This window comes from Arachis ipaensis, chromosome B6 (assembly GCF_059453495.1).
Source record: "Arachis ipaensis isolate K30076 ecotype BB chromosome B6, ASM5945349v1, whole genome shotgun sequence".
Lineage (NCBI taxonomy): Eukaryota > Viridiplantae > Streptophyta > Magnoliopsida > Fabales > Fabaceae > Arachis > Arachis ipaensis.
In genome coordinates this window covers 59,045,062-59,054,267 of record NC_142441.1, presented here as the reverse complement: position 1 = coordinate 59,054,267, position 9,206 = coordinate 59,045,062, and the positions used below count along the sequence as shown (strand labels likewise).

At 38.3% G+C, this 9,206-nt stretch overlaps 1 non-coding gene and 1 pseudogene across 1 annotated transcript; one reads left to right on the top strand and one right to left on the bottom strand.

The window, feature by feature from the left end:
* Positions 1 to 891: 891 nt before the first annotated feature.
* LOC148555732 (small nucleolar RNA R71) lies at positions 892 to 999 on the bottom strand. Its single transcript, XR_015887600.1, has one exon. It is a non-coding gene; the product is annotated as a small nucleolar RNA R71 (small nucleolar RNA).
* A 1,503-nt stretch (positions 1,000 to 2,502) lies between these two features.
* LOC107646868 (respiratory burst oxidase homolog protein C-like) lies at positions 2,503 to 5,452 on the top strand (annotated as a pseudogene).
* Positions 5,453 to 9,206: the final 3,754 nt, after the last annotated feature.

Genomic DNA, 9,206 nt, shown 5'->3' with positions numbered 1-9,206 from the left:
TTAATCTCTTTTTCAAAATTCTTTTTAATTAAATAATTATTTTAAAAATTTTAATTTTAATTTTATTTCTTCTCTTTTTTTTTCGAATTCTAACTACATTTTAAAATAAAAACAAAAACAATTTTTTTATTTTATTTAATTTTTGAATTCTTCTCCCTCTCATCTCTTTCTATTTATTTATTTATCTACTAACACCCCTCTTCCACTCAAAAAATCGAACCCACTCTTCTCCTCTGTGTTCGAATTCTTATCTTCTCCTTGTTCTATTCTTCTCTTCTTCTACTCACATAAAAGAATCTCTATACTGTGACATAGAGGATTCCTCTTCTTTTCTGTTCTCTTCTTTTTCATATGAGCAGGAACAAGGATAAGAATATTCTTGTTGAAGCTGACCCTGAACCTGAAAGGACTCTGAAGAGGAAGCTAAGGGAAGCTAAGGCACAACTCTCTGGAGAGGACCTGACAGAAATTTTCAAAAAAGAAGGAGACATGGCCGAACCTAATAACAATGGTGGAGATGCAAGGAAGATGCTTGGTGACTTTATTGCACCCTCTCCTAACTTCTATGGAAGAAGCATCTCAATTCCTGCAATTGGAGCAAACAACTTTGAGCTTAAGCCTCAATTAGTTTCTCTAATGCAGCAGAATTGCAAGTTTCATGGACTTCCAATGGATGATCCTCATCAGTTTTTAGCTGAATTCTTGCAAATCTGTGACACTGTCAAGACTAATGGAGTTGATCCTGAGGTCTACAGGCTTATGCTTTTCCCTTTTGCTGTAAGAGACAGAACTAGAACATGGTTGGATTCACAACCTAAGAAAAGCTTGAACTCTTGGGATAAGCTGGTCAATGCTTTCCTGGCTAAATTATTTCCACCTCAAAAGATGAGCAAGCTTAGAGTTGAAATCCAAACCTTCAGACAGAAGGAAGGTGAGTCCCTCTATGAAGCTTGGGAAAGATATAAGCAACTGATCAAAAGGTGTCCTACTGACATGCTTCCAGAATGGAGCATCATATGTATATTCTATGATGGTCTATCTGAGTAGTCAAAAATGTCATTGGACCATTCTGTAGGAGGATCTCTTCATCTAAAAACCCCTGCAGAAGCTTAGGAACTCATTGAAATGGTTGCAAATATCCAGTTCATGTACACCTCTGAAAGGAGTCCTGTGAACAATGGGACACCTCAAAAAAAGGGAGTTCTTGAAATTGAAACTCTGAATGCCATATTGGCTCAGAATAAAATACTGACTCAGCAAGTCAATATGATTTCTCAGAGTCTGAATGGATTGAAAGCCGCATCCAACAGTACTAAAGAAGCATCTTCTGAAGAAGAAGCTTATGATCCTGAGAACCCTGCAATGGCAAAGGTGAATTACATGGGAGAACCCTATGGAAACACCTATAATCCTTCATGGAGAAATCATCCAAATTACTCATGGAAGGATCAACAAAAGCCTCAACAAGGCTTCAATAATAATGGTGGAAGAAACAAATTTGGCAATAGCAAGCCTTTTCCATCATCTTCTCAGCAACAGACAGAGAATTCTGAACAGAGCCATTCTGGCTTGGCAACCATAGTCTCTGATCTATCCAAGACCACACTAAGTTTCATGAATGAAACAAGGTCCTCCATTAGAAATTTGGAGGCACAGGTGGGTCAGCTGAGTAAGAAGATTACTGAAACTCCTCCCAGTACTCCCCCAAGCAATACAGAAGAAAATCCCAACACTACAAGAATAACACCCATTCAGCCACACTTTTTTTAAGCTACATTTGAAAAGCGTAGCCTATTCCTAGAATAGGATATGCTTTTTTGCATGGTGCCCTTTTATAAGAGAATAGGAAACACTATTGAGGCATCACTTTAAAAGTGTCTCCTTAGATATTTTAAATATCACTTATAAAGCATAGCCGTATCTAGATAGCTATGGGTATATTTCATACCTCAAAGAGAGCGCTTTTAAAAAGTAACCCATTTGTTATGTTTTGGGTGCGCTTCAAAAGTGTTGCCTAATCTATGTAGGACCAAATCCCTCGACATTTAGTAATGTTTTTATCCTTTTCACAAAGACTATCACTAACATAACGTAACTTCGTGCCTCCACCACAATCACCCTGATCTCACCACCAACACTTTGTGCCTCTCATCATCAATCCCAAATATGTTTTTCCGTCACACCAACCACTCGAGAACCATCGGTGTCGCCACTCTAGAACCGCAGCTCACCGCTCATCTTCCCCACTCACCGCTCCTCTTCCACACTCACCGTTCCTCTTCCTTACTCGACGCTAACTACTTGAGAGCCATAAGTTATCTTCACTGCGTGCTCACATCGATCGTCATCATCGTCCTCTCGTCACTCACCATGTGGTGGAGAAGGTATATATTCAAAGGGTTAGGGTTCCGATTTTAGGGTTTTCAATTTGGGGGTTTGGGTATGTTACGGTGCGGGTGAACTCTCATACCCTCATTTCTCCTTTTGTTCCACTTGATTTCCTTTGGTGCTATTGTTGTTAGGACTGCTTCTAATAAAATGAAGTAGGTTTCTCAAGAACTCAAACGACTCGCTTCAATTTCTTCCAAACAAACAGCACCTTTTTGTTCTTCTTTTGATGCTGCTGCTGCTGCAAGAAGAGGACACTACGATAGGAATAAGTCCGCGGCTTCGAGTGCTCTCAAGGGACTTAAGTTCATCGCTAAGGGTGGCGGCGGTGGTGGCGGTGGCGGTGTCGGTGGTGCAGGGTGGCATGAAGTGGAGAAGCAGTTTGATGCTCTTACTACTTCAACTGATGGATGGCTTCATCATTGTCTCTTTGGAAAATGTATAGGTAATAATTGAAATTGAAGAGTTCATAACAAATCTTCACTATTTTTTTGTTGTTTCTTCCTAAGTGTTTGTGAAATTGTTTGTGTGTGTGTGAGTGAGTGAAATAAGGACTTGTTCTGAGTAGTTTTCTTTTAGGATGTGTTTGGATAACTATGGTTCGAATTTGTTGAGTTGTTTGTATATGGGGATGAGCAAGGAATCTGAGGCATACTGGTGTACTTTTTGATTCGTTGGCTAGGAGGAGGGATATTAATGGGGATTCAATTAACAAGGCTCAATTGAAGGACTTTTGGGACCAGATTTCTGACCAGAGTTTTGATTCCAGGCTCAAAACCGTCTTTGACATGTAACTAATTCATTACCTCTCTACTTAATTTTAGAACTAGAAAAAGAAATTGGTTGGTATTTTCTTTAATTCCCACAATTAAGTATGTTAACCTTCATTTGGAATAATGCAGGGTTGATAAAGATGCAGATGGAAGACTCGCCGAGGAAGAAATTAAATAGGTTTATATGAATTTTCTTTTTAAATTCATCAATAGAAAAATTAGAATGAAGATAGTGAAGTAGTTTTTATCGGCAACGTTTTTTCCTTTCCTAGCTTTGCATTTTGTTCCCATGAGAATAGGAATTTCCTTGATCACAAATGATCAATTCTGTTTTCAGATCATCTGCCTTAGTGCCACAACAAACAAACTCTCAAACATACAGTAGCAGGCTAAAGAATATGCAGCTTTGATCATGGAAGAACTAGACCCTGAAGAGACAGGATTTATCACGGTATTTACATCATCCTATTTCAGATAGTTTTGGTATAAAACTTATCAAAATTAAGTAAAATTAGTCACTATTATAGTTTCACATACAGATAAGTACTTATATTTCAAATCATAACTCATAAGTATGAAGTTGATTTATATTTAAGATGATGAGAGGGACTGATTTCACTTGTATTTAGGAAATTAGATCAAATCCATAAGAAAAATTTGACATAGACCAAAATCATAAATAGCTAACTCTAGAAGTGACTAGAAATTTATTTGAAAAGAAAAACAAAAACTCCATATTACTCATGTTAATCACATTTATTTGGCCAATTGGTGATTATTATTACTGCTTCATCAGCTGGATAGCCTAGAGATGCTCTTATTGCATGGACCAAGTCATTCTACAAGAGGTGATAGCAAGTACCTAAGCCAAATGCTAAGCTTGAAACTAAAGCCTACATATGAAGACAGTGCTGTTAGGAGGTACTATACAAATACCAAATACTTCATACAGGACAACTGGCAAAGAATTTGGGTTATGGCACTGTGGATTTGTGTGATGTTAGGTTTATTTGCCTACAAATTCATACACTATAGAAGGAGAAAAGATGTATATCATGTTATGGGGTATTGTGCATGCATGGCCAAAGGTGCAGCTGAGACACTTAAATTGAACATGGCTATTATCTTGTTACCAGTTTGCCGGAATACTATTACTTGGATGAGGAATAAGACCAAGCTTGGCATTATGGTTCCTTTTGATGACAACCTTAACTTCCACAAGGTAATATTTTTCACTTGCCCCAAATCTTTGTTGGGACTTGTGTGTTTTCACAAGTCAAATTGCCAAAAGAGTATGAAGAATATTTGGAGTGTTTCATGAATTAGAAGTGGCAAATTTGCTTCTCAAGAAAAGATTCCCTTGCTGAATAAATGTGTCACCATTTAAATAAAGTTAGTAGTACAAATAAAGTGAGGGTATATATGTTGTTGTTCTTGCAGGTGATAGCTATGGCAATAGCAATTGGTGTTGGAATACATGCAATTTTTCATCTTTCTTGCGACTTCCCTCGCCTCCTTCGTGCAAGCCCTCAAAAGTACAAGCTGCACCTTGATTCAGGAGAAACAGGGTTAAGCTTCCTAAACCACTCCACAGTCTAATTGGCTTCATTACATTTTGGTACTCACATCATCTCTTTGTTATTGTCTATGCCTCATTGATTGTTCATGGAATCAAACTTTTCTTGACCAAAAAGTGGTACGAGAAAACGGTTAGTAACTTCAATCCCTTTTCCTTTATATAAATTGCACTGACACTTTCCTGAGGTTAAAGTTAAATTATATACAACACGTTATTTTTTTAATGTTTGCATTGACTTTGTTAGTGCTGTGTTTATAAAAGAAATTAATACCATAGCTTACAATCTATAGAAATATTTATTATATAACTTTAAATTGCACTAGAAATTTATTAAAAATTTAAAATATACTATTGCAAATATCAAAATATTAAGTATTGGCACTTGTTTATTACTTGTCAATTAATGATAAAAAGGTCAATGTACTATAGAGAAAGCACTACTTGTAGATGCATTTATGATGCATATCATTTTATTGGCATAATGGTTCATACTAAAATGACTTTGAGGATTATTTTCCTCTAATATGCTGCCTTATTGCTCATGACATGGAATGTGATGAATCAGGAACCCACTATAAGTTCTGACATGGATTGTTCTTTGGTTCCTTTTATTGTGATTTATAGACTTATCATGTATGATCATGCTATCACTTCATATTTTGATGGGTTTGTTATTGTGCAGGGGTCTGATTTAGATAGTTTATTAGAGTAGAATAATGTAACATCTTTAGCCAAAACAATTGCTGGCAAAATACCTCTAAAGCAGAATCAGAGGCATGAAGGTAGTGTAAGGATTATTAGAAGGATACTCTCAAACAAGAAAATGCGCGAAAGTCAGTCAGCCAGGCCTCAATCAGAGTAGGCAGTACCAACATCTAATCTACAAAAAGAAAGACAACCACTTCGCCCTGTACATGTGCAATTGATTTTGAAGTAATTTATTTTTAGAGAAATAGATTTTATTTTTAGAGAAATAATTTATATTATTCCCAAATAAAAGATATAATGGCTGCTAATTTATTATGGCAACCTAAATTTTATTTAAGGATAAATTTTATTATTTCAAGAATATTGGATTGTATTATTATGTATTTATTTTTATTTTATAATATTTTACTAATTTAATTAAAAATATAGAATTATATATATAATTATATTATTAAATATTAGGTTTTAGAAAAAAATTAATATATATATAAAAAATAAAAAAAACAATGAGGGACCTAAGGCTACACTTATATACAGTAGCTATGGTATACAAAAAAAAGAAGGATCTAATGCTACACTTATAAACGGTAGCCATGGTATACAATGTGGGTACGCTTTATAAGTGATGCAGTAGCGCTGAAAAGCGTAGCCTATTCTGGTAAAAATGGATGCTGAAAAGCGTAGCCTTTGGTCCTGAACAGCATCACTTGAAAAGCGCACCCTATTTCCAAATGCCAAAAGCGTAGCCCTTGGTGTAGAAAAGCGTAGCCTTTGAGAATAGGCAACGGCCGAATAGGAATCACCCCAAAAAGAGTAGCCGTAGCCCAGAAAGCGTAGCTGTAGCCTAAGGCATCATTTTTTTTCACTTTTGGCTACACTTTTCAAGTGTACCTGAATGGGTGTTTTTCTTGTAGTGCAAGAGAGAGTGCAAGGCCATAACCATGACCAACATGGCTGAACCTAGAGAGAGTGAGGAGGACGTGAGTCCCAGTGAGAAAAGCCTCATGGGACATCCTCTAGACAGAAAGGAGTTTCCCTTTGAGGAACCAAAGGAATCTGAGGCTCATACAGAGACCATAGAGATTCCATTGAACTTCCTTCTGCCATTCATGAGCTCTGATGAATATTCTTCCTCTGAGGAGGATGAAGACATCACTGAAGAGCAAGTTGCTAAGTATCTAGGAGCAATCATGAAGCTGAATGCCAAGTTATTTGGTAATGAGAATTGGGAGGATGAACCCCCCTTGTTCACCAATGAACTGAATGCATTCATGAGACAGACATTACCTTAGAAGAAACCGGATCCCGAAAAATTCTTCATACCTTGTACCATAGGCACCATGACCTTTAAGAAGGCTCTGTGTGACCTGGGGTCAGGGATAAACCTCATGCCACTCTCTGTAATAGAGAAACTGGGAATCTTTGAGGTACAAGCTGCAAGAATCTCACTAGAGATGGCAGACAAATCAATGAAACAGGCTTATGGAATGGTAGAGGACGTGCTAGTGAAGGTTGAAGGCCTTTACATCCCTGCTGATTTCATAATCCTAGACACTGGGAAGGATGAGGATGAATCCATCATCCTTGGCAGACCCTTCCTGGCCACAGCAAAAGCTGTGATTGATGTTGACAGAAGAGAGTTGGTCCTTCAGTTGAATGAGGACTACCTTGTATTCAAGACTCAAGGTACTCCTTTTGTAACCATGGAGAGGAAGCATGAAAAGCTTCTCTCAATACAGAGTCAAACAAAACCCCCACATTCAAACTCTAAGTTTGGTGTTGAGAGGCCGCAACCTTGCTCTGATTATCTGTGAGGCTTCATGAGAGCTCACTGTCAAGCTATTGATATTAAAGAAGTGCTTGTTAGGAGGCAACCCAATGTTATTTAATTATATCTATTTATTTTCCATTGCTATTTTATGTTTTCTTTAGGTTGATGATCATGTGAAGTCACAAAAACAACTGAAAAATCAAAAACAGAATGAAAAACAGCATTAAAAATAGCTTACCCTGGAGGAAGAGCTTACTGGCGTTTAAACGCCAGTAAGAAGCATCAGACTGGGGTTTAACGCCAGAAAGAAGCATCAAGCTGGCGTTAAATGCCAGAAACAGGCACTAGACTGGCGTTTAGCGCTAGAACAGAGCATCTACTTGGCCTTTAACGCCAAGAATGGGAAAAAAGCTGGCGTTAAACGCCAGAAACAAGCAGCAACCTGGCGTTTAACGCCAGAAAGGCACTCTAAGGGCGTTTTGCATGCCTAAATGGAGCAGTGATGTTATGTCCTTGACCCCTCAGGATCTGTGGACACCACAGGATCCCCACCAACCCCACCTCTTCTTCTCTCCTCTTCACACCCTTTCATAACACTCTTCCCCAAATACCGTTCCCCAATCATTTCAATATCTCTTCCCCAAATACCCTTCACCACTCACATCCACCTACTCTTTCCCAAAAACCCCACCTACCTCTAAATTCAAAATCCATTTCCCTCCCAAACCCAACCCTAATACACGAAACCTAACCCTTCCCCCACCCCTATATAAACCCTTCAACACTACTTCATTTTCACACATTACAAACACTTCTTCTCCCTCTTGGACGAATACACACTTCCCCTCCATCTCCTCCATTTTCTTTTTCTTCTACTATTTTCCTTTTTCTTTTGCTCGAGGACGAGCAAACATTTTAAGTTTGGTGTGGTAAAAGCGTTACTTTTTATTTTTCCATAACCATTAATGGCACCTAAGGCCAGAGAAACCTCAAGAAAGAGGAAAAGAAAGGTAATTGCTTCCATCTCTGAGTCATGGAAGATGGAGAGATTCATCTCAAAGGTCCATCAAGACCACTTCTATGAAGTTGTGGCTAAGAAAAAGGTGATCCCTGAGGTCCCTTTTAAGCTCAAAAAGGGCGAATATCCGGAGATCCGACAAGAGATTAGAAGAACAAGATGGGAAGTACTCTCGAATCCTATTCAACAAGTCGGAATCTTAATGGTTCAAGAGTTCTATGCAAACGCATGGATCACTAGGAACCATGATCAAAGTATGAACCCGAATCCAAAGAATTGGCTTACAATGGTTCGGGGAAAATACTTAGATTTCAGTCCGGAAAATGTAAGGTTGGCGTTCAACTTGCCAATGATGGAAGAAAACACACGCCCCTACACTAGAAGGGTCAACTTTGATCAAAGGTTGGACCAAGTCCTCATGGACATATGTGAGGAAGGAGCTCAATGGAAAATTGACTCGAGATGCAAGCCAGTTCAATTGAAAAGGCATGACCTTAAACCTGTGGCTAGAGGATGGTTGGAGTTCATCCAACACTCTATCATTCCTACTAGCAACCGATCCGAAGTAACTGTGGATCGGGCCATCATGATCCATAGTATCATCATTGGGGAGGAAGTTGAAGTTCATGAGATTATACCTCAAGAACTCTACAAGGTGGCTGACAAATCCTCCACTTTGGCAAGGTTAGCCTTCCCTAACCTCATTTGTCACCTCTACAATTCGGCTGGGATTATCATAGATGAAGACATCCACATTGAATAGGACAAGCCCATCACAAAAAAGAGAATGGAGCAAACTAGAGAGCCCACTCATGGACCTCAACAAGAACATGAGGAAATTCCTCATCATGAAATCCCTGAGATGCCTCAAGGGATGCACTTTCTGATGACAAGTCATCTTAGCCTAGTTTTACTAGCCTTTTTCCGTTGTTTTCAATTGATTTTATGCACTTTCTTGAGCCATAAGTA